The sequence below is a fragment of the Colius striatus genome, chromosome 3 (assembly GCF_028858725.1).
Source record: "Colius striatus isolate bColStr4 chromosome 3, bColStr4.1.hap1, whole genome shotgun sequence".
NCBI lineage: Eukaryota > Metazoa > Chordata > Aves > Coliiformes > Coliidae > Colius > Colius striatus.
Genome location: NC_084761.1, coordinates 58,036,047 through 58,062,711, shown reverse-complemented (window position 1 = coordinate 58,062,711; position 26,665 = coordinate 58,036,047).

The window sequence follows — 26,665 nt, the reverse complement described above, 5'->3', positions numbered from 1 at the left end:
GAGTAGTGTTCAAAACTCAACAGATTTTTCTCCTCTGGTTTTATTAAAAATATTCATTTGAAAGTACGTTTTATGTACCATTTTAAACATGAGAAAGGTATCCATACTTCAGTAAAGTTCTGAAGAGTAATGAAATACATTAGGTCTTTTGGTGGGTTAAGTTCTCCTTTTTATCTGTTTATCCTTCTGCTTTTGAAATCACAAACTATATTAATAAATTCTGCATAAAGGTAATGCCAAAATGTATATTCTTTCATCTCTTCTGCTTCCTGGGCATACAAGAGTTCTGCTAGACCCAAACAAGTAACTCTCTAAATAACATATGGTGATTCTATAAATGACATAGGGTAGAGTATTTTTAAAGTAATAAAACTTTCAGAAAACAGAGTTTTCTTTGGTTTCTACCTATTTATGGTAATACAGATGACAAATGGTTTTGAATCACAACAGCAGCAAAAATTCCAAGAACAACCTAAATTTGTGTTACCTATCTAGTGATTTTTTTATGTCTTTTTAAGTTGTAAAAGATTCTGTTTTGTTTAAATGTTATAATATTCTGTTCACAAGTTTCAGGCATCCAGTCAGGGATGAAAATCCATCTGTTTTAAAGGGCCTCCTGTACATCATAATCAACAATCATCAAATATGAAAAATGAACAGTAAACACAGAGAGCATAACTAACACTTTAAGTAAACTAGAAAGTGAATATTTGCATATAATTAAGGCTTTCAGAGATATCATAAATATCAATAAAAAAGTGCTGTAATGTTTTGCATAATTATTTCCATAGTCTCAGTGATTAGTTTCATGTAATTCTGTATTCACTGAAAACAAAACCTAAATATAAACTTCTCCTTTAATATTTTCATGTATACCAAATGCTTTAAAAATAATTTCTGACACTACAGTACAGTAACAGCTTTGTCCCTGTACATAAATTTTCTAAACTTGATATTTTTCTCTGTTTAAAATCTGTTTAAATCTGTTTAAATGTCACTGATGTTTTTCTCTGTTTAAATCTGTTTAAATGTCACTGATGTGTTATAGGCCACATAACCTTAAATCCAAGTGCCAGAAGTCTAACTTTAGGCTCCTGTACAAGAGTCTCCACGGAATATCCCCCTATGGTTCTGCTTTATTAAGCATCCAGTTATGTCAGGAGTTACTTCCTTTCCATGTATATGAGTCATAACTGTGGAAAATAAATGGGAGATTGTGGTGGTGGTGGTTGTGGACTTGGGAGGCACATGGACTGGTCTCCCTCTGCTCAGGGAATTAAAAGGGTGGGAAGACCTATAAGGTCTCTTTCAACTCCAAAATTCTATCTCAGCATATCAGGCATAACTACTCAGTTTGGATAGTTCTGCCTTTCTGTCTGTGCTCTGCCCCAAGGTGTTATTGACATCATTTTGTCTCCAGTCTTTTACCCCAGCAAAGGAAGTAACTACTGCAGTAAGGTTTTGGGTTTTTTTAACATCGTATAGAAAAAAAATTCTCTGCTATCTTGTGTGACACTAAATGACCCTAAAAGTTTTAAAATTCAGCCTCCTATATTCTAATGTCTCTGAGTACCTGTTTTACTACATATACATGAGGACAGTAAAGGAATCAATTAAGTTTAAATAGAAAGAGAATGATTTATTTCAACACATGACATTATTTTGGTATGTGTTACAAAAAGAATTCATTAAGAACTGATATTTTTGGATTCAGAGTACAAAAATGTGCATAACTTTAAAAATATCTTTAATTTTTATGGCAGTGAAAATAACAAATCATATTGTACATTGGGCATGATCAGCTGAAAGAAGTGACTGATGCCATCTCAGAACTGTCAGCTGCTGCCTTTGAGGATTTTGATCCTCCGAAAGTGGAAGTACTGGAATATCATGAGGAGGGAAATATAGTACTAGAAAGGAGAGCCAAGATAAGAAATTTTAGATCATACCACTCAATTTCAGTTCCTAGAAAAAATCCAAAAATTTGCAAGCACCTGGAGGGTTGCAAAGAAATGAGTACCGGGCAAGACAGATTTGTGAAAAAAACAGCTAATTTCCTTTTGAAAGATTAGCAGGCCTTGTTGTGAGTTACAAAGCCATAGAAGTCATTCATCTTGAATATAGTAAGAGATATATGTATTTTTTGACATGGTCATAAATAAGCTAGGGAAACATATTCTAGACTAAACTATTAGAAGATAAAGGTAAAACACATTGATTAACTGTACTGAAAGGAATCTTGTCAGTGATTTACTGACCACCACCACCCCAAAAAATTGTGTGCATTCTGGGAGGGTCATTTTTAGGGCATAAGAAAGACATAAATTATGCATAAAAGAATACACGTGATATGGGTATAAATACATCAGAGCACAGGATGTGAATTTGAAAGATTCTTGGAAATACATAAGAAAACAAATTGATTATACTAAATCAAAGTAATATAGATAAGTGCAATCTTCCATTTGAGTCATGATAATCAACTACAGATGTCCTTTTTGGAGAAATAGTAATTTTTAAGGGAAAGGACATGAAGTTTCTAACTAGTCTGACTGTAAGTCAGCAGCATCATGACATTGTAATGGACAGCAGAGACAACGAAAGGGATGTCTTTGACAGAAAAAGCTGTTTACTCAATTTGGTGAGATATCAGTAAGAGTGGAGCACTCAGTTTGAGGCAGCACATCATGAAGCATGTAGAGGAGAGCAGAGAGAATAAACAGTGGGCAGACTGTATGCAGAGAATGAAAGAGCTGGAGTCATTTAACCAAGGTGAAAAAAAAAAATAGAATGAGGAAACACAATGAGAGTGTTGATCATTCAGAGAGCAACAGAATGAACTAAGCATCCCCTTGTGGGTCCTATTAGCTTTATTTGTGTTAATTGTGGGCAGACATCTCTGCAGGAGACCTTTGCTCTTTGCAGTTTTTGAGTACAAGTAAAATTAACATGGTTTTGTTTTCAATAGAATGTACAAATTCTTGACTGTATGCTTTCTGAATTACTCTCCTCAAGTTCTGTAGTTTACTTTTTAGATTAAGGATCAGTTTGCAATATGCTGCTAGTTTCATCAAAGAGTAAGCGATATGTCTAACTGATCCCCCATTAACCTGTGTGGAAATGCTTAATATTAAAGTACTTCGAGAAGAGTGGAATACTTTTCTTAGTTATTTTATGTTGTTATTGAAGACCCATTGCAGAACTATTGAATCGTGTTCAGTTACAAAGGTAAGTTAAAATATTAACGTTTTTCAGGTGTTAATATGTACATTTTAGTGCTTCTGTGTTACAAAATAGGTGGTTTCCAAGGATGCTTAACATCCTTAATGTGAAAGCTTTTAACTTTTTTTTTTTCTTTCACTGGTCATTTGGCTGGTGCAGCATGATAGGCTAGCTGGAAGTTGCTGATGATTTGTAGCAAGGGAAATATCTCAGAAATTTGTAACTTAAATAAATCATAGAAGCACAGAACAACAGATTAGGAGGAACCTCAGTGATCCTCTGGTTCAACTTTTCTTGGCAAAAGTGTGATCTAGGCAAAATAACCTAGCACCCAATCCAGCTAAATCTTAAAAGTGTCCAGTGTTGGGGAATCCACCATTTCTCTGGGAATATTGTTCTGATGGCTGATTGTTCTCATTGTGAAATTGTTTCCTCTTGTGTCCAATTGGTATCTCCTCAGGAGTAACTTTTATCCATTAGCCCTTCTCTTTTCCATGTGATTCTGTGTAAAAAGGAAGTCTCCATCTTTGTAGCCACTGTTTACATACTCAGATATGGTGATAAGTTTTCACCTAAGCATTCTTTTCTCATGGCTGAAGAAACCTGCTCTGTCAGAGTTTCCTCATATGACAGGCTTCCCAGTCCTTTTGTAACCCTTTTCTGTACCCTCTCCATCCTGCTCACATCTGTTTTCTATAGCAGAGACCAAAACTGAACACAATATTCAAGGTGTGGTCTGACAAGCACTGAGTAGAGTGTTGCCCTTATTGATGCAACAAAGTTTCCTGTTGACTTTCTTTGGCACAGCAGCATACTGTTCACTCATACTGAGCTGCTTGTCCACCAGGGTTGCCAGGTCCCTTTCTACAGAGCTGCTGCTTAGCTGGGTAGATACCAGCATGTGCTGCAGTCCTAGATTATGTTTTCCCAGGTGCATGACCCTACATTTATCTTTCTTGAACTTCATAAAGTTCTTGTTAGTCCATTCTTTCAGTCTATCCAGGTCTTCCTACATGATGACTCTCCCTTCCAAATTGTCCACTTTCCCATACAGTTTAGTGTCATTGGCAAACTTTACCAAGATATGCCTGATCCCCTCATTGGGTTAGTTTATGAAGTTACTAGCCAGTGTTGAGTCCAGTATTGATCCTTGGGGTATTTCACTTGGAATAGGTTGCCAGTTTGAAGAAGTCCATGCAGCCTGTTAGCCAACTCCTCCTGTGCCACACAGACCACTTTTCTAGACCATAATGCATCAGCTTCTGTAGGAAAAGGCTATAGGGAATGATATTAAAAGCCTTGGATAAATCCAGGTAGACAATGTCCCCCCCTCCCTCTACATCAACTGAGTACATTACTTTGTCCTGTAAGATGATCGGATTTGTCAAGCACTGTTTGCCTTTGATGAATCTGAGCCGACTTTTCCCAATCACGTGCTTCATTTGATTTGTTTCAGCCCGTAGGAGGATTTGTTCCACAACTTTCACAAGGACTGAATTTAGATTGATGGTCTTATTATTTCCTAGGATCTCTTTTACATCCTTCTTGTAGATAGAGATGACATTAGCCACCTTCTGATCTTCTCCAAATCTCCATGACTTCTCAAAGATTATGGAGAGCATTCTCACAATGACATCAGCCAGCTCTCTTAACACCCTAGGGTGGATATTGTCAGGTCTCATTGATTTGTAGGGATCAAGTTGCTATAACAGTTCACAAAACAGATCTTCCTTCACTGATGGAATGACACTCATCTATCATTTAGTAACACTTCACAATGATGCTGTGTTTGCCTCAACCTAGGTTTTTATTCCCAAAGCCTGGTACCTAACAGCACTGATAAAGACAGAGTTGAAGAAAGTATTGAGAACCTCTGTCTTTTCAGCATTATTGGTGATTAATTCACCTCTTCTGTTTGGTAGTGGGCCAATATTCTCCTTCTGTTTCAATGTATGTGCCTGAAGATTTCTTTTTTGTACTTTTTGACATTTCTGGCCAATTTCAGTTCAAGCTGAGCTTTTGCTTTTCTTACTGCATCTCTGCATACCCTGGCAATGCCCTTGTAGTTCTCAATAACTATTCATCCACTTTTCCATCTCTGATACATTTATCTTTTGATATTGATCATACTCAGAAGCTTACAGTTAAGCTGATATGTTCTCTTACTCTACTTACTTCCTTTACATTTAAAGTGGGTCAACTCTTTTTGTACTTAGAGAAGAATGTTCTTGAAAAGCTTCCAGCACTCCTAGCTCCTTTGTCCTCCAAGGAAGCTTACCCTGCAGTCTGTCCCAATTGAGCTTTGAAAGAGTTGAAGTTTGTTCTTCTATAATCTAAAACCTTTGTCTTAGTACTAACCTTCAGTACACTAAGCAGTATCCCAAACTCCACAATGTTATAATTGCTGCAGCTGAACTGATCACTGAGATGTTGCAAAGCAAGTCCAGAAGTGCCTCATTCGTGGTTGGCGCATCTAACATTTGTATAAGGAAGCAGTCCTCTATGGATTCCACGTGAGCTACTGCATGTTCTTCCAACAAGTGTCTGGGTAGCTGAAGTCACCCATAAGAACCTGGTTCTGTTGACTCAAACCTTGCTTAAGTGACCCAAATCTCTGTTGGCCTTATTCGGTTTGGAGGTTAGTAGCAATTGCCTATTTTAAGATTCATCTTGTAGATGACCTCTCCAGTCTTGACCCTGAGGCATCCAATAGGACTTCCACAATTGCCATAGTTCTGTATATTCAAGGTTCTTCTTAACCTGGAGTGTTACTCCTCCTGTTCTCTGCCTGTCTTTGTGAACTAGCCTATAGTCATCCATCATGATCCTCCAGTCATATAAGTTGGACCATCATGTTTCAGTTATTCCTGTGATATCACAACTTTCTGACTGGATGCAATTTCTCCTGTTTGTTCTCCAGGCTGCATGTATTCGTATGCATACACTTAAGGTGATTTTTCTTCTAGTTCTCATTTTAGGGAGGCAAATAAGGAATGTTTGTCACTGCTGTGGTTAGTTTGACGTAATCCTTGGTTGGATCCCTCTTGTGCTAGATCAGATGGTTCTTTTCAGTCTGAGAATACCTTATCTCTGAAGACTTGCCCAGCATTTCAGCTACAAGCTTAGGACCTAGGTTACTTATCTCATTGATACTTGAATTAATTAATTTTTAAAAGTGTCTGTTTAAAGCCAAACATCTATACATACTCCTGTGAGCAATAACAAGCTCAATGTTAGCTCTGATACTGATACGGAAGCTCCAATTACTTGAAAAATCTATTACAACAGGGAAATTAATCAATTAATATCTACTTTCTAATATAATGTTACTGGACCCCCATCTTTTACAGACATTTGGAAAGGCTTTATGTAAATTCTCTGATAAAGACTGGTAACAAGTGGTGAAAACAGACTTTAAATACTATAAGAGAATCTTCTGCATATAGAATTATCTGACTCTGCATTTCAGTAATTGACAGTGTTTCTTCCACCACTTACGGTTTTCAAGGACTGTAGCAAAGGCTATGTCAAAAAACCCGTTTTTCTGAGTGGTTCCCCAAGGAAGAACACTCATGGCCATGCCATACTCCATGTCATTGCTGCTGCTGCCACCTCTGCTGTTTTGGTGCAGGGACTGGGAACTAGTGGCAGTAGGGTGAGTTGAAATAAGATACTAGGTGAAAGACCATAAAAAGGTATAGAAACTTTGTACAAAGGAGTCCTTAGTAGCTCATTATGTTTCAGTGATTATTGATATCATTCTACTTTTTTCTTGGGTTTTAACCTCAAATGGTGATATAGAATATAGAGACATCTTCAAGCAATTATGATATACCTACTGATCTCATTTCTAGCATGTGTTAAGTCAGTCTGATGGCTGAAGTTAAGATATTTGCATATAACTCTGTTGTTAGAGATCTTAAGGGGTTAAGAGCATGTATTAATTATCTGGAAAGTACATTATCTCTGACGAGAGAGTTGGTAATGGACAGATGCTAATTGTTAGGATTAGGGAAGAACCTGAAGGATTTCAAGGGGGACACAGGTGGAAAAATGAACAAGTGTTAGATAGGTTTTTATGGTGAAATGCATTATGGAAAGTGATAGGAATTACTTAGAAACTGTTGGGCCCAAGATTAAATGTAATAACTCAGGGAAAAAAAATGGTGAGAGTCAGTATAGATAAAAGATTTAAACTTGTATTCCTTTGAGTTATAATGAGAAGGGAAGCTAGATATCATGAAGTTTAAGTAATATAATAATATGGTATTACAGCCTCATGTGAATTGCTGGTACATTCATCTCAAACCATTCTTAACATTACATTGAAATTATGTATGTGCACAAGGACATGACAGTTAGGCAATGAAGTCCTGAGGTGATTTGTTGAGATATTGTTTTGTTTTGAAGTCAGGCTTTGATGGGAGGAGAGAGAAAGCAGAGAACATCACAGAGTGCATACAGTAATGTATGGCTTATAGATGTACATCAATAGCTCTAGTTTTCCCCATTCTGAGAACAAGCAGAGTGGTTACACATTTGAAAGTAGCAAAGGAGTTTTTATGATGCTTTAGTTACCTGTGGAGCTGATTGCCAGCTGCAGTGGTAACATCCTGATGGTGGAACATCCTTATCATGGAGATTTGGCATCCCTGATGAGACGTACCCTAAGGAATTTCTATTCACTAGTCTGTAGTCTTTTTTTGGCACACATCAGTTCATTGCCTGTGCATGAACATCTCAGTTTGGTGCTTAGGTTTGTAAAGTTCCAGGTATAACCTCAAGTCAGCTAATCCTTCTTCCTGCTTTCCTGTCTGTCCCACTACCTTTTTCCTTCTGCCTTCAGTCATTGTTTTTGTCATATGGGTAAAATTACATAGGCATATTAATTGAGTTACTTTTTTTTTTTTTTTTGCTGCCTTTTGTTATTTAAAAAAGAGCTTAACTCTCCTGCTAGCCTATGATGGTAAATTGTAGAATTGTCTCTGTAGACCACAACAAAGATCAGCTAACACTGCAACCCTCCTATTCACTGCTGTTCTGATTGCCTCAGAGTGTCCTTTTACATTGCTTTGAAATACACATGTTTTTGCAAGAATGTAGGATGCAAACATTTAGCCCTCTAGCTTATGTATAATTACAATTTCCTCCTCTGTGTGTCATGTCTGAGAATATAATTTTCTTAGAGTTTTTACACTGAAAGTCTCCATGGTTCAAAAATGCAATAATGTATCACTTCAACTTTTGTTGCACTACTTGTATCACATGTTCTTGGAAAAGGATGGATCATTAATATTTGTCAGACTCCACGTAGTCAGGGAAAAAGTAGTAAAATCTGGTCTACCAAGAAGGATCTTTATGTGCCAAAACCAGTATGTGTTTCAGCTCCTTTTGTAGGAAATGCTTTATAATGCATCATTTTCTGTCTAGCTTGGCTATAGTTTCAGTTTAGACTGTTAAGTGTAATATCTTAGTTGAAAAAAAAAATTCTGCTTGCATAGTGTCTTAGACTTGTCCTGTATTTAAATGTCAGAGTGCTGTGATTTAACCTCAGGCAACTAAGCTCCACACAGCCCCTCATTCACTTCCCCCACAGTGGGATGGGGAGGAGAATCAGAAGAGCTAAAGTGAGAAAACTCATGGGTTGGGAAAAAGACAGTTGAATAGGTAAAGCAAAAGCTGTGCACGCAAGCAAAGCAAAACAAGAGATGCATTCTCACTTCCTATGGGCAGGCAGATGTTCAGCCATCGCCAGGAAAGCAGGAATATCCCTTTGGTCACTTGGGGTCAGATATCCCAGCTGTGTCTCCTCCCAAGTTCTTGTGCCCCCCAGCCCACTCGCTGGTGGGGTGGTGTGAGCAGCAGAAAAGGCCTTGACTCAGCGTAAGCCCTGATCAGCAGTAATGAAAACATCTATGTATTGTCAACACTATCAACACTATTTTCAGCAGAAATCCAAAACATAGCCCCATGCTAGCTACTATGAAGAAAATTAACTCTACCCCAGCAAAGGCAGCACACAGACCTACTGCACTGCACTTAATTCAACAGTGCTCAGTGAATCGGCATAGCATCATTTCATGATGGAGATGCGTGGCAAGGGCTGATGTCAAAATGCTAGTTTTTCTCCTCTGTATTACAATGAAGTGTGAACTGCAGCTTAACTTCAGAATGTCTGACACTGTCTGGTTCTTGGTTTGTGTTCACCTGCCCTTAAGATTTCTGTTGCAAAGCTGTATTTTTATACTAAATAGCAGTGAATCAGAGTGAATATGGAATGAGAAAAACTAAAGCATAACACCTTCCTAGCTGTTAAATGTTTCCTTTAACAATGTATGTAGAAATCCTAGAGATCTAGGGCTATGTTTTCATGTTTCTGACTGAAATTTAAATATAAATCTAGTTTGTTCTCTTACCAGCTTTAAATGGATATTTCAAACGGCGAATGCATGAATATCTAGTAACTTAACTAACATGTTTTTTATATACCTAAATATTTGTCTATCACAGTGTTGTGGTTTGGTCCAGCCAGCAAAGAAGCACCACGACAATCTCTCGCTTGGTGCTCCCTATCCACTCCCACCCTTGTTAGGATGGCAGAGGCCCCAGCGAAATGGGAGGAAGAAGATAACCAAGGGATGTTGTGGACTGAGACAAGTGCATGGAGGGCTCATAGCCAATTACGATTCTGAGAAAAACAGACTCCAGCACTCGACTTAGAAAGGAAAGTAGGAAAGTTTATTGTACTACCTACAAGAAACACAATAGAACAAAAAGCAAAACCAGGGAAGGATGATCGAGAAAATTACAACCAATACTTTAAATCTCCCTCCCCCATCCCTCCTTTCTTCCTGGGTTCAGCTCAGTGCTCCAAATACTTCTACCTTCTCCCCTCTCAACGGCCCAGTGGTGCAGGGAATAAAGGATGTGGTCAGTCTCTCACAGATGGGCTCTGCTACTTCTCTCTTCTCAGATGAGGACAACTCCTTGCATTCTTCCCCTGCTCCAATACAGGGTCACTCCCACAGGACACAGTCCTGAACGACTCTCTCTGGTGTGGGTTCTTCCCAGCAGCAGTGGCTACTGCCGATAACTAATATCTCTGGCATGGATTCTTCTCCACAGTTGCAGTTTCTGTAGATACAGGGTCCCTCCCTTGGGACATAGCCTTTTCTGGACATAATTTTGACAAGTTTCTTTGTCGAGGGTTCCTTCCCACAGTTACAGCCTTTGTGAATATTGGATCCCTCCCATGGGACATGGCCTTCTCCGGCCATATTCACTGCCCCTGGCCACGGGGTCTTTAGTGAAGAGAATCTCTGCCCCTGATGTGGGGTCTTTAGCAGGGGAATCTCTACTCCAGCACACCTCCTCCTCTCTTCCCTCACTGACCTTGGAGTCCAAATGATTGCTTCCCTCTCTTTCCACTCCTTGCACCATCAGCAGCCAGAAAAGAAGAGAAAGAAGAAAAAAAAAAAAAAAAAGGAAGAAGCCTCCTCTTCTAGCTTCTTAAAAAGTGATCAAGGAGGTGCCTAATTGGCTCAGCCTCAGAAGTGGGTCTGGCTCAGAGCTAGGGACAGTTTTGAGCAACTTCTTACAGGAGCTATCTTTACCACCTCTTCCTCCTTACCAGAAATGGCTGTCATGTCAAATCATGACACACAGAATCAGACAAGTCAAGTAAAAAAAAAAATGAATAGTAGATAATTTTTTTCCTTCGGCCAAAGTTCATTTAGTCCCAGAGTCTCTGTTATAATATGTGCAAGTGCAATTCTAATGATTCAGCTGATGGATTTCTACTGCTTTTCTTTTTCAGATGGTTGTGACTTTTTCCTTATCTTTGTGTTTTGGGTTTTTTTTAGTGGTCAATCGTTGGCATAGGAGACATTGAAAAAAGCAGTTATTTTGCAGTGCAAGCTTTGCCTACTTTAAATCTCTGTTAGTATTTCACTAAAAAGTGTGATCACTTTATGTAACATTAAATTAAGCTGCTTACTAATGTAGATCCTCCAAAATCCTCTAATCTGAGGACTTCTCTCATTTTACTGAAACCTAAGAAGTTGCAGTAGGCTGTATTTAAAGGATTGTACTATAGAATGAGCACTGTGATTGTATGCATAAAATGTCATGTTTCCCTAAAGCAATTGGGTAAATGTTTGCGTAAGTAATTGCATTTGCAGTTGTTTAGTTTGTAAGTGCCTTTAGGTATCATAGGAGAGTTAACACTGCCAGAAATCTTGGCCTACATGATGGTCTTCATCTCTCATGAGACAGTCTAACACAAACTGTAATAAGGTTGAATTATAAAGCTCTAAAATACGTTTTGTTGTTTAACAGAAGCATTCTCTATGACTTTAAAAACCTTTTTTATCAATGATTAAAAACTAAATTTTATTTTTAAAAAATGTGTGTATAGGTATGGTTTGACAGTTGGACAGAAGTTGTGCTGGATCATAATTTATCTAAAAGATTTTGACCATTCAGAAAACGCAACTAAGTTTTGCTCATCTTTCTTCTTTTCTGCCGATGCGTAATACTATAATACCATACGTCCTGATACATCCTCTCTAACTGCTGCCAACATGATTATATATCAAGCCTCAGCATTACATTTTGGATTGTTTAATTTTGTTAAAGAGACTGACAGAGTTACAAAGGAAAAAAAAAAATGTGGGAATGTAATTCTTCTTTCCTTTAAAAAAAATTATTTTAAAATTGAAGTTACATTATTTTCCACTTTTTACTATTAGTAAATCTCCTGGGTACAGTTACCTTGGAAACATTATATTTTAAAAGAATAAGAATATATGGAGTATCTTCTTGCATCCATTGATAATGTCTGGAAAAATGATGCTGCTGATAACATTGGAAAAACATTCAATTTAGCTGAAGCAGAAGCCTGACCTCTAAAATAAATTTTGGAACAATGAGAGAAATCTGAGTTTGGAATGTCAGTAGTTGAGGCGACTTTATGCTTTCAAACTTCTCCCTTACAAGACCAGCTGGTGACTTAGTGAAGAGGACTGTGTTGTATAATGTGTATAAAGATCTTCTAAATTAGAGCACAATTTGAATATAATACATATATTAGAATATAATTACATAGCTAAGTTGCAAAAAAAAAAAAAAAAGCTAGATTCAGCCCTAAGTTCAGTGCCTAATTGTTATGTACAGATGTCATGATTATAACTAAGCTGTAGTAAACATCGTAAATTCAGTCTTTCTGAATTACTAAAACAATCAAAACATTGCAACTATTAATTACAGTTCCTTTAAATTTCTGAGAGCTGACATTGACACTTGCTTTTTTTTGCGTGAGGATAATGGTGTGGTCAAGCAAAATTGTTACTGAAATGCTTCCTAGAAATCTTCCTTGGGTGTATAGGATATGATTTTCTTAAAGTCTAAAAAGACACTTGATTCTACACTGTACTTCAGATTTACACAGGATACAAATCTACATAGGATCATCTAAAAATCATAGTCCTTACTCCACATTTTGATGCTTTGAAATCTGTTTGTATATTTATGAAAGCTACATATGAATGGGAGGGAGCAGATGTTCAATAGGTACTTGAACAGACTTTTGCCTAGGATACAAAAGATCTTAAAAAGCAACAAAGTAACAGTGCAAGAAAAAAAAAAGCTTCAAAGAGAAAGGAAACTATTTAAAAATGCATTAGAGGCTACAGAAAAAATCGTGGAGGATCAACTGTGAGTAGTCTAAAAGATATAATCAAGATTTTAATCTGTTATTAAGAAGAGGAAGAATAACGTTAGACGGTATGGTTTGCTTTATTCTATTTTTTTTCCCCATAGATTGTTTTTACTGATACCTTTCCCAAGGAAAAGACATCCACCTGTCTCAAACTCTGCATATGAATCAGCTAGATCTTATTTATCCCTGTCTTTGACCATATCTTGTCCTGTCAAGTTAGTCAGTTCTGTTAGTTTTAGGGAGGTGATGTACTGCTAGGAATTAAAGATTATGGTCACAGGAGTGTTAGGCAGAACATCAGTTTTGTGCTTGGTGGAAGAGCACAAATCAAACTTTTTAGTATTCCACCTTCAACTGACCCCTTGGAGAATAAAGCTTATTTACTCATCTCCAGCGATGCGGTGAGACCATGTGCGTGCTTATGGTAGGTCAGTATGGTGCTGTGGAAGTGAATATAACTAGGTGGTTTGACAAATGTCTGACCTAACATATGCAAGACTAAGTGCCTGAAGATTGCTCCTAAAACAGTCCCTCATACTCTGAGGAAAGGGATCCATTCTGCTTTTAGTATAGAGAGACTTGAAAAAACAATGAAAGGCTGATTTGTCAAGTCAGTGGTGAAGAGAAATATTTACATTGTTGACAATTCAGAGATTTGGAGTCATCAGCAAGCTTGATTGGAAGAGAATAAAAAGAAAGAAAAGAATAAAAAGAAACAAAACCAAAGATGAAATCCCAATTAAATGTTTTTCTGTACATTTTTTCTTTGAAAAATATACTGTCATTTCCGCTGAATTATGTTGTGTTATTCTTAGCACGTCTTGTCTTTCCTCAAATTAATAAGATCTCCCCTCAGTCTCCTATTTTCTAGACTAAACAGCCCCAGTTCCTGTGGCCTTTCCCATATGAAAGATGCTCCAATCCCCTGATCATCTTGGTGGCCCTGTACTGGACTCTCTCCATAAGTTCCCTGTCCCTCTTGAGCTGAGGAGCCCAGAACTGGACACAGGACTCCAGATGAGGCCTCACCAGGGCAGAGTAGAGTAGGAGGAGAACCTCCCTTGGCCTGCTGGCCACACTCTTCTTAATGCATCCCAGAATGCCATTTGGCTTCTTGACCACGAGGGCACATTGCTTGCTCATGGTTAGTTTATTGTCAACCAGCACTCCCAGGTCTCTCTCCACAGAGCTGCTCTTCAGCAGTTCGACCCCCAGCCTGTACTGGTGCATGGGGTTGTTCCTTCCCAGATGTAGGACTCTGCACTTGCCCTTGAACCTCATGAAGTTCCTCTCTGCTCAACAGAGTTGGACAGTTGGACAGTTACATGTCATATTATCCAAGCCAGCTTGGAGTTGCATTAATGCATAGTCATAATTCTTTATTGTGATCCAGCTGCTTTCCTCCATGAAAGCTTGCTGCTGACAAAAAAAATATTCAGATATCATGACACTGTAGAGCTTGTATAGATATGACTGGTTGCAAAACATCATCTGTCAACTGTTTTCACTGTCAACAGTGAAAGAGGTAAAAACTATCTGACTTTTGGTGGGTGAGGTAGATGTGCTGGACTGGCAACTTGAAGCCAAAACCAATGCCCTTCCCAGAAACAAACTCATGGGACATCCTTCCCATATGTGAATACTTTCTGGAGGAAAGTGGAAAACAGGAGAGTTTGAGATATTTTGACAGTTTTGAAGGGTTGTCCTGGATAGCACCAGTCAGAATTGGTCATGATCAGCAGACTGGGTCACATTCTTCTTAAAAGGTCTGCTGGCTACATTCCTTCCTGGCATCAACGGCTTTAGTGAGAAGTGATGAAGAAAATTTTATAGCAGTAAAGAATTACTTTGAACTAGGAAAATGTTCAGCTCCACTGCTCAGTGTGTATGCAATTATGTAGCTAATGCTGAATAATACAAAGTACCTTTAGCAGGTAGATGAAAAAAAATCACAGAGCTGCAATAGTGTAGTGCTATCTTAGTGAATCGCCTTTCCTAGTTAGGACCATGATTTAAAGATTGCTGCAGACCATAAGCTAAAGGTATTTTTTTTTTTTGGAGATGGATAGAAAGGTACCTTTTTTTTAACCTGCTTTAGTTTAACATTCTGGAAACTTACTTTCAATTTCTGGTAGCTTATTCAAATTTAATCATGGGAGTGTTGGAGTATGAAAATGTCTAGTTGTGATATTGTTGCGGATTTTCAACTTTAATGATACTACTTGTGCCTGTATTGAGAAGAGAAGTATCCATGGAAACAGTGCAGTAATTCGTAAACTGTAGAGCTGTACAAAGTCGCTCTACCACAAACAGGTTTCAGTAAGAAAATCAAGATGACACTTTCCATGTCAATGTTGTGCAGCTAAATAGTGCCTCTATTAAGTCAACGATTTAAGCCATGACAAGGTACAGAGAATGACTTAATGAACTGAGAAAATCAAACCAGAACCACAAAACTCTCACCTTCCCAAGTAGAAAATATATCACAAAAAAACCCCTGAAAATTAATTTTCATGTGAACTACCTACAAAGTTGTAGTAAAACTGCTTTTATGAGTATTTCTTTTAAAAATATCAGATAGCAGTGAAATAAAAGGAAAGAGGAATGTTCTGCTGGTACAGGCCTAGACTACAGTCTATGTTCCCATCTAAGTCTAGCTAATTAAGGATGAATCACTTTGAGTAAATTTAAGCACCCTAGGTCTTGCTTTCCAGGACAAGAGGTCTCTTATCTACACTAAACAGCCCCAGGTGTTGCAGTCTTTCCTTGTTAGAGTGATGTTCCAGTCCCCTGATCATCTTTGTAGCCTTCTACTGGATCCTTTCCAGAAATTACTCTTGAATTACAGAATTACTCTTGAACTGGGGAGCCCAAAACTGGACACAATAGTCCAGACGTGGCCTTACTAGGGCAGAGTGGAGGGGGAGGAGAACCTCCCTCTACCTGATGGCTGCATACTTCTTGATGCATCCCAGGATGCCATTGGCCTTATTGGCTACGAGGGCACATTGCTGGCTCATATTCAGTTCAGTCCACCAGAGTTCCCAGGTCTCTCTCAGCAGAGTTGCTCTCCAGCAGGTCAGTCCCCAGCCTGTACTGGTGCATGGGGTTGTTCCTCCCCAGGTGCCAGACTCTGCACTTGCTTTTATCGAACCTCATGAGGTTCCTCTCTGCCCACCTCTCGAAGTGATCAAGACCCCACTGAATAGCAGCACAGCCTTCTGGGGAATCAGCCAGTCCTCCCAGTTTGGTGTCATCAGGGAACTTGCTGAGGATACACTCTGTCCCCTCATCCAGGTCGTTGATGCAGATGTTGAACAAGACTGGCCCTGGAACCAATCCCTATGGAACTCCACTGGCCACAGGCCTCCAACTCGATTCTGTGCCATTGATCAGCACCCTCTGGGCTCTGTCATTCAGCTGGCTCTCGATCCACCTCACTGTCCACTCATCCAACCCATGCTGCCTGAGCTTTTCTATGAGGATTTTATGAGAGACCATATCAAAGACCTTGGTGAAGTCAAGATACATGACATGCACTGCTCTCCCCTCATCTATGCAGCTAGTTATGCCATCATAGAAAGCTATCAGGCTAGTAAACCATGATTTCCCCTTGGTGAGTCCATGTTGACTCCCCTGATAATCTTCATTTCCTTAATATTTTTGGAGATGACATCCAGAATGAGCTGTTCCATCAGTTTCCCAGGAATGGAGATAAGGCTGGATGGCCTGGAGTTTCCTGGATCCTCTTTTTTTCCATTTTTGAAGACTGGAGTGACACTGACCTTCCTCCAGTCCTCAGGCACCTCATCTGTGCTTCATGATCGTTCAAAAACGATGAAAAGAGTCTTAACAATAACATCAGACGGCTCCCTCAGCACTCGTGGGTGAATCCCACGAGTCAGGACCCATGAATTTGTGGGTGTCCAATTAGCCTAGTAGATCCCTAAACCAATCCTCCTCGACTGAGGGAATGTCTTTCTTTCTCCAGACTTTGTCTCTATCTTCCAGTGACTGGGCTTCCTGAGGACCGGCCTTAGCAGTAGCTCCCTTTTCTCTGTATCTGCTGTCACCAGGACACTCAGCTCATTCAGCAGCAGGCTCACATTCTCCCGAGTCTTTCTTTTGCTTCTAATATACTTGAAGAAGCCTTTCTTGTTTTACTTTACTTCCTTTGCCAGAGAGAGCTATAGCCTTCCTTGTTACATTGCTGCATAGTCTGTCAACGTTCTTATACTCTTTTCAAGCAACCAATCTCTTTTTCCAAAGTCAATAGAATTTCTTCTTCACTTTGAGTTGTTCTAGCAACTCCTGCTTTGTCTATGCAAGCCTCTTTGCTCCTTTACCTGATTTTTGACTTGTAGAGACACACTGATCTTGGGCTTGGAAGAAGTGGTGAAAATTAACCGGCTTTCTTGGGTACTCCTATCGTCTAGATTCCTAGCTCAGGAAATTCCTCCAAGCAGGTCTTTGAAGAGGCCAAAGTCAAATTTCCTGAAATCCAGGGTCACAATCCTGCTTGGTGTCCTGCTTCTTCCACCCAGGATCCTGAATTCCACCATCTCATGGTCACTGCAGCTGAGTCTGCCCCTCGCCTTCACATCCTCAGCCAGACCTTCTTTATTTGTTAGTAGAAGGTAGAGTAACACACCCTTCTTTGTTGGCTCTTCAGCCACCTGTGTCAGGAAGTTGTTATCAGTGCACTGAAGGAACCTCCTGCACTGCATGTGCTTAGCTGCACGTCTTTGTCAGCAACTATCAGGATAATTGAAATCCCCCATGATAACTCAGGCTTGAGATTGTAAGGCTGCTTTCAGCTGCTTGTAGATGGCCTCATTGACCTCCTCTTTCTGATCAGATGGCCTATAGTAAACATCCACCACAACATCACCTGCATTAGCCTGCCTTTTAATACTCACCCATAAACTTTCAATCTGCTCATCCCTACCTAGGCTGAGTTCAATACATGCAAGCTATTCTCTTACGTAAAGAGCAGCTCCACCATCTTACCTCACTGATCTATCTCACCTCATCTCAATGGTCTGTCTTTTTTTAAAAAAGTATGTAGCTCTTCATGATTGTGCTCCAGTCATGTGAGCTGTCTCACCATGCCTCAGTAACTGTAATGAGATCATGGCCCTGTGACCCTGCCCCCACCTCTAGTTCTCCCTGCTCATTCTAAAAGATCAAAGGAGGTTGCCTTACCATAGACGAGGTCTGCACAGCATGCTGTGCCCTCGGTGGAAGTCTGTCCAGTACTGCTCAGCTCATTGTTTCCAGTACGTGAATGGATGTAGGATTGTCTGTACTAACCTCTTTTTATTTCTAGATTTAGCTCCAATAAATGGCATTTTAAGGAATACTTTACTACAGGGACTGAATATCTTTCTTAATGGGATCAAAACAAACCGGTATCTGCTGGTGCAAAACATGTATGTAATCCAGGTAATCAAATAAATCAGCTTTCTAAAATGCCAGTAGGATTAGACATAGCACACAGTGAGAGCTGAGGCATTGCTCTGTACACATTGTCTTTTTGCTTTGAATTTGGAAGTTAAAATATTGGTATGCTATATGAGTGTCTGTCACTTTATTGTGACTTTCTGGTTTCTGGTAAATAATTTCTATACAAACTTTCCTTCCTCTGAAGAATGGCCCTGTATGCTAAATGTCAACACATTTTTCAAATAAACCTCTTTTCCAGTTACTGAGATAAGCTGCTTTTGAGATAGATGAGGTTAGAAAAGTTTTAGAGGAAATTTTGAACGTGATGAGCAGCACCTTGTTTTGAGGTCTCTGTACCAAAAATAGCTTTTCCAAATCACTTTAAATACAAGTCAAATAAATTTTGCTGTCACGGTTCAAGGAGGCAATATCTGAAGTAGAAATAATCTTTCTAATGAGTGTTTTAAGGAGAAAATATGGTTGAGTTTATAGTACAATGCACACTACAATATTAGCCTTGGAAACTACTCCTATATCGTCTTAGTACATTTTTTACCAAACAGTGTTACACGGTAATTTCTTACTTCCTGTGAAATAACAGGTTGGACTTTTCAGTCTTAGAATACCTTCAGTTTATTGGAGCACAGAAAACTAGCTTCTGAGGAGTAGAAATAAAAATTACAACCTGACTGTTGCGTTCACATTTAACAGCCAGTCCTCAAAGGTGGGTGACCTGACAAGGCAAACACAATCAGCAAGACTCAGACCAAATATGAAAATGCAATTCTCTTTAATGATAATAAGACAGCAATTGAATACATAGGTTACAGTACAGATTAATGGAGTGATCTGCTCTGAATACCTAATTCTGCAGTATGGAGACAGCAGAAGCAGTGGATTTTATTGCAGACTTGTACAGGTGGCGAGTTATAGGCAGTTTTCATAGACCAATACATAGTTCTAGACGTGACTAAGATATGTGATCACTGGTCAGTTACTGAGAAAGGATTTAAGAGAAAGTTCCTGAATTCTTTCACCATTCTTCGAGCAACAAAGTCCCTTTCAGCTGAAGACTCATGTTTTCTCTCTCCACTGTTCAGGATATATATCTTTCTGACAGCCTGCTAGTGACCTCATCAGCACAGTTAAGCCATGGGCATTGCTTCAGTTGTGCTCTAAAACTGGTGCCTTCCCAGGTTGCATCCAGATTGATCAAGTGGCCATCAGAGTTTCAACCAGTGCTTGTACCTTGTGCTTCCAAATCTTCTGCTAGTGCTCTGTAATCATTCACTGTATACATTATCTGATTTTAGGATCTCTGGTAGTTCACAGACATAGAAATGATTTCTTAGATGTGTATGTGTACATTACTACCTTGACTACATACTGTTTATACCTATCTAATAATGGTTATAAAGGTTCTTTCCTTGATTACAATGTGTTTTTTGACATTGGAATATATTATTTTTAGTTTACTTTTAGTATCAGTGCAGTTATTTTGTTTTAATGACCAGGGAGATATCTTAATGAAAGTATAACATGGCTATCTAGAGGACCATCTGTCATTTTGTAACAGATGCAGGGTAGTAATCTTAGCAGAAAATACTGTGGCTAACTTGCTTCAATTTATTTTAATATGATTTTCAGTGTTGTTTACAACAGTTTGTATTCACCTATAGGTCAAGTTTTGTATAAAAATTATCTATGCCTTTTCTGTCTAGTATCTTAAGTATATATCTCTCCCACTGAAGTTCTCTCACTTGTATTTATAATAGGCCTTTCTTATCAACATGTATTTCTTTTTTTACTAAAAAAATTATTAATATTTTATTTTCATAACCATTTTTGATGTATTTCTTCACTTTTAATTTCTTCCCCATTCTCATGCCAGCATAAACTAGAATATTTTATAGCTGAGGTTAAATTTTTCTCAGCAATTGCAAATAAAAAATATTCTTCACAGAAGGTAACTTTTACTTACAAAGTAAGTAAAAATGGATTTATACCCATTAGTCAATTTCTTCTTTTATTCGATAGTTACCAGAAATAAAGATCTTTTAATATTTAAAGTGCTTAACAAGTCAATATCAACAGTTTTCTGTATGCGAGGGTATATTAAGAAACACACAGACACTGTGGTTAATCCAAAATTACTTAAAGAAGAAGTGACAGAGATTTAATTCTGTAGTTCCATACAGATATTTGTAGTAGTTTGACTATGATTTAAAATTATGTGACTTCAACCTGGAGACTATTTTACAACTTGTCTTTTTTTAAAAGTCTTCAGAAAATATACTTCCCATATCTTCCCCTCTTCTACTAGGCAATTGTGGAACTGCAAACATTTGATCCTAGATAGGCTTTGTGTGGGGAATCCAACTGATATTCTCCCAAGTTGAGTGAAGAGTAAGTATGAGAAGTGAAAGATTGAAACGATTGTATAATGTCATGTGATTAGATACTTCACTTTGGTTACATTTCACTTTTCTCCTCTTTTCTCAAAAACAACTGTAGGACTTTCTCCTATAACAAATTTTTCTGAAGCTCTAAATTAGCAAAAGTAATTTCTAAAAATATTTTGTCTCTCTTTACTTCTAATAATTCCCTGAAAAAATTGTCAGTACCTGGTTTTTGGATCCCAGATGTTGATATGGGGTTTCTTCACAGTTTTGCTCTCTGTCAAAAGGCTTGGTGTGGAAGGTGTACTGTCCTTTTGCAACTTGACTCTTAATTGTTTTTCCCCAATCAAGAAATATCTAACTGTTTGTATTGTGATTTACTGAGGTAATCTCACCTTTGCCATGTCTCTGATCATCTCCACTTGGCATCAACTTTCCCCAAAGCACTGAAGAACAATCTTCTCTGTTTTCAAATCTATTTCATTTACCATTATTTCTGATTAGATTTTGAATACTTCAGAATGTCTATATTCTGTCTTAGATTCACCCATTTCACTCTGTGCTGTAACAAGACTTAGATGAAATGCATACACATACTGTTGCTCTTGGAGGATATTAATCTTAACCGTAATTTAATCTCCTTTGATTCTGACAGTATGATAATTTTGGGTATTACTCGTGTCTTTAGCTGATGAGAATAAGACTAAGCTGATGAGAATAAGACTAAGCTGACTGGTGAACTTGGATGTAAGTATGCAATTACACCTGGTTATGTTGTTATGAAAACATATAGCAGTCTTCGCATAGTCTTCATGATGATGGTGAATTTGTATAATCTGATTTTACTGTTGGTAGTTACACTACAAAAGCATTTACTGCCTATTGTTCATTTCCATACATCTTTCTTTTCTTTGTCATCACTGAAGTCCATACAGAAAACTTCTATGGCATGTTCTTGAGAATTTAAATTTGGGAGACCCCATTTTCAAGTTCTGCATAAAATATATTTTTTCCTCATTGAAAACTTAGCTATTGACAAGAACAGTGCTTTGCTTTTTCCTTGTATCTTTTTCTAATAATTCATTAATGTCTTCCCAGCCAAAGCCTGCCAATTGCATAATTTTCCCAGTTTGTGTTGTGCTGTTCAATTTCCACCGTAGAATTGTACAGATATTTTAAACTGGAGAGACCTTTCTATGTAACTTCTTGCAAAGCTGTGCTGTGCATGTAGTTCTGTTTTGAGTGACTCAACACACTGCTGAGAATCCCTGTCTTAGGTAAACTTAAAACCAGAAAGGCTGTACATACAATTTATAGGCATATGTCATATTAATATTTGCATGCCCAGCATGATTGGAGAGTCTTTGCAGTTACACTTTCTTATGGGTGATATTGTACCTGGTTCCCATTGCTTCTTAGAACAACCTCTATCCTTTAACTTCTCTAGAATTATTCTCAAATGTTCTATAAAATTAAGATTTTCAGGCTTTTCTCTTGCCAGTTTTGCACAGTATTTAGTGATTTTGTCAATGTAAACAAGAGGAGAATCCAAATCACATAAGTTGACAACTTTACTCAGACTAAACATCCGACTTGAAGTGATGATCTCCCTTTCTCTCCCACCTCCCAGTCTTTTTTTTCAAAAATGATTTATTTTTAACAGAAATTCAGAGAAAAGAAAAGCTAGAAGTAGATAAAGAATCATTTCAAATGGATCTGCAACCTACTAGGTGCAGTTGATTAACTCTAGTAGCAGTTTAAGTCAATGGTAATTCAAATGTTGTGAAAACAAAGCCACACTGAAAAAAGAAGCATGATGAGTAATATTCAGGCCATGGGGCTAAAAAAAATTAGAGTCCTTTGTAGTCAAGTAGAATTCATTCATTAAACTAAATCAGTCTGAGTTATGGACTAAGGAAAATATAAAGAACAAATCAATGTAATTTATCAATTGTAAACAGCTAAATTGGTATTGTTGACAATAGAAAACCACAAACTTCATTTTCCCATTCTAAGATAGAGCAGTTTATTCAGTGATTCTTCACCTACAATCCTTCAACAATAACTGACAAACCAGCTCATCAATATCTAGTTAACTGCTCTAATTTAGTTTACTGATCTGTTACATCTCTGTAGGCTTCAGCGTCCCTTATACCAACTCACATTTATCTCACTTTGCTGCTACTATAATGATTAGTACTGCAGCTCTTACCACAAGCTTTGCTGCTCTAAAGGGTACCTTTTATCTTTCATTTCTTAATGTACTGTTTAGTTTCAGTTTGTGGCTTTTTAGCTGTGGTTGGGTGCCAGGTACCCACCAAGTACCTATCATTCCCATTCCTAAGGTGGGCATGTGAGAGAAAAATAGAACAAAAGCCTTATGAGTCAAGATAAAGACAGCTCGGCAATTAGCATCATGGGCAAAACAGACAACATAGGGAGAAATGGTTTGATTTATTGCCAAAAAATCAAATCAGATTAGGGAAATAAGACATAAAATCTTAAAACTCCTACCCCACCCTTCCTTCTTTCATGGACGCTCCCTTCTCCCCCCACAGCAGCAAAAGAGGATGGGGAATGGGGATTATAATCATTTCATTATAGATGGACTTTGCTGATGCTGTTTCTCAGAGGGAGCTCTCCCTCTCATTCTTCCCACAGGAGGTAGTCCTCCAATGTGAGTCCTTCCCACAGGCTATAGTTCTTCACAAACTACCCCAGCATGTGTCTCATCTACAAGGAGAACAGTCCTTCAGGAACAGACTCCTCCAAGGTGGGTCCCTTATATAGGCTCACAAGTCCTGACAGCAAGCCTGCTCTGGCGTGGGCTCCTCTCTCCATGGGTTACCAGGTCCATCCAGGAACTTGGTCCGGAGTGTCCCATGGGCATCTACATGCTCTGGTGGGAGATCCTTCACAGGCTGAGGATGGATCTCTGCTCCAGTGTGGACCTCCATGGGCAGCAGGAGGACAGCTGCCTCACCATGGTCTTCACCACAGGTCTCAGGGGAATCTCTCTTCCAATACACCTCCTCCTCCTCCTTCTCCACTGACTTTGGTGTCTGTTGAGATGGTTGTTCTCACATTCTCTCACTGCCTTCTGCTGCTGCTGCAGTTTAACACCTGCATAGCAACTTCTTCCCCTTCTCAATTATGTTAGTCTCAGAGGTATTACCTGTATTGCTAATTGACCAGGCCTTGGGCAGTGATAGGTCCATCTTAGGTCCAACTGGTACTGGCCCTGTCAGCTACAGGGAAAGCTTCTGGTAGCTCTTTGTTTAAAGAAACCATCTCTGTAGCTCCCCCACCACCTCCCCACTACCCCCACAGCTACGAAAATCTGGCCGCACAAAACCACTACTAATATTTATAGTGAGATGGAGATATTAAACCATAAGCATCAAAATACACGACTAAAATATTGCAGAAGGGTTAATAGATCAGCCTATTTACTTTGTAAAGGCTATGGAAATATCATTCTAGAGATACATTTGTTTGCAGTCTAGGTTCAGGGACAAATAACAATGTTGTCTTAGAAACTTGGTCTTCAGTATGCTTCAGCTCTGTTTTTCAACAAAAGCAGGAAAACAACAGAGTTTTGCCTTCAAGGAAAGGTGTTCACAGGAACCACACGCTGAAAGTTTCAAAAGTATTTTTCCTTAATGCGTTATGTTCATTTCTGTTGGAGTTTTTCATATTTCTGTGCTTTCTTTTGCAGCTTATTCTCACTTATTTTGTGAATTGTCCACTGAATAAATTTTTTTGTAAATGTTGCAAGGATAAGCACTAGCAACCTAGCAAGCATTTGACTTCTAAAGAATCTGTGCTTACCACCTGTTTTTATTAGAAGAAATCACTCATATTCCCACTTACAAATATTTATAGGGATTAAAAAAAGGAAAAACAGGTGTCATACACTAGGGCTCTTGCAATGTCAGAACTTTCTGATACTTTTGTTACAAGAGATAAAGAAACTTGCTTTTGTTGTGTATGACAAGAGTGCTTGGGGTGGCAGAGGAAGTATGGAGAAGACACTTTTATTAAAATATCTGTGACTTCAAATCCCTAAGCGCTTTTGCAGCCCATGCACAGATGTGCACAGTCTGCACCACAGCACTGTTCATCAGCGGCACAGGCTGAGAATGACTTCCAGATACCTCAGCCAGAGATTTTCATAGAACAGTAGGAGTAGGAGTCTAGTATTTCTCAACAGACAACTGCTAATGAGAAAAACTGAAGTTGACAGATGGTCATGATGTGATCCTAGGGTGATATATCACATCTCTGTTCCATAACATTTAAATGCTGACAGTACCATATATTTAAGCATAGATGCTTTGTTCTACTGGAAGCAATAAAGCTTATTGCTGTGAAAGTACTGATCAGGTTCATTCAAAATTCATCTGGGAGGTCACAGTCTCTCCACCTTTTCTTCCTGGTGCTCAGTGGATTTGAAGGAGCTATCAAAGACAGGAAATAACCCCTCTCCTTTCTCTTGTGACTCTTCAGACTGGAGAACAGTTTCATTAATATAGCTTTGACATTTTCCCAGTAGTCATTCCCAGTTTCTAGGTTGTTAAATCTAATTGTGGGATTTTGTCACTAAATCTTAAACCCAAAAGGAAACATCAGCAATAAGCCTTGGGGAGTTACCCTCCTGACTACAGTGTGGCTCCAAGTCAGCTTTGTAAAATGTTGAATGCTATCTGACTGTAATCAGCTACACAAGCAGCAGCAGTTTGGAAATCAGCAGCAGTAATATCTTGCGTCCCGTGTCAAACAATGACAATAAAGTCAGTTGAATCCATTGTAGTCCGAGAATAAGTGATGATGACTCAAATAGTAGCTTTTGGATGCACATTAACATTATGGTTTCTGGTTGGTGTAATGTGCTACTGAGTCCTGGGTATGAATGTGGAGAGGAGGAGTTGCATTCATATTTCTTTTACAGTTCCACTGATGGTTTGCTCAAAAGGCAGGATCCACAAATAGTATTAACTAATGTAACTGTACTGGTGAGAGACGTGTATACACTGTTCAGTACAACTGAGGGTCTGACACAGTTTGTCTGCAGTTTGTGTTATCTATCTAAGCTGTTTTACATAGCTACATTTAAGAAATAGTGGCCTTAGGCTGTGGTACTGTAGAAATAGGCATTTTATGTGGAACTGTGTCTGTTTAGATACCTATTCTTTTATATATCCATTTCATTTCCCATTTGAGATGTTTGATGATTCACATATATTGGCCATTAGGCAAGCTAACCAAGTATTCCAGACTCATTGCTCCATTAACATAGTGGTATTGTGCTATTCTACAAAGTAATTACCTCTGATTTAGAATACCATCAGCACTGTGTCTACACTGGTGCTCGTATGGATTTTAAACAGCTTTTAGCACAGCTTGGTAAACTGGATAAGTTGAATCTCAAGATTCAAACTTGTCACTCGCACCCCTCCCCCACTCTGAAAACACTTTCCAATTTGGTGTCTCAAAGCTCTGATGTGTGTGTTTGCTTTGGCTTTCAGTTATTTGATTTCTAGCAGAACCCTGTAAAGTTTATGTAATTTTGGGCCTAGCAGTTAATGTGTCCCCTGCAGGCAGACTCTGTATGAATTAGAAAGGAATTCAATTACTGAACTACTGATAACTTATCTCAACAGAATGCAAATGGATTAAGATGGTTGAATGTTCACTGGCGTATAAATGTACCATTTAACTAGAAAACATACTCTTTAAGTAAAACAATAGCACAGAAAGCTATGTAGATGTTTTATACTTTTAGGTTTTTATGCATTTCATATTACACTGTTTACAAAGCAAACTATGGTGGTCTTTGTTAAATCAAATTCGAATGAAAACCACAAAAATGGTTTTATTA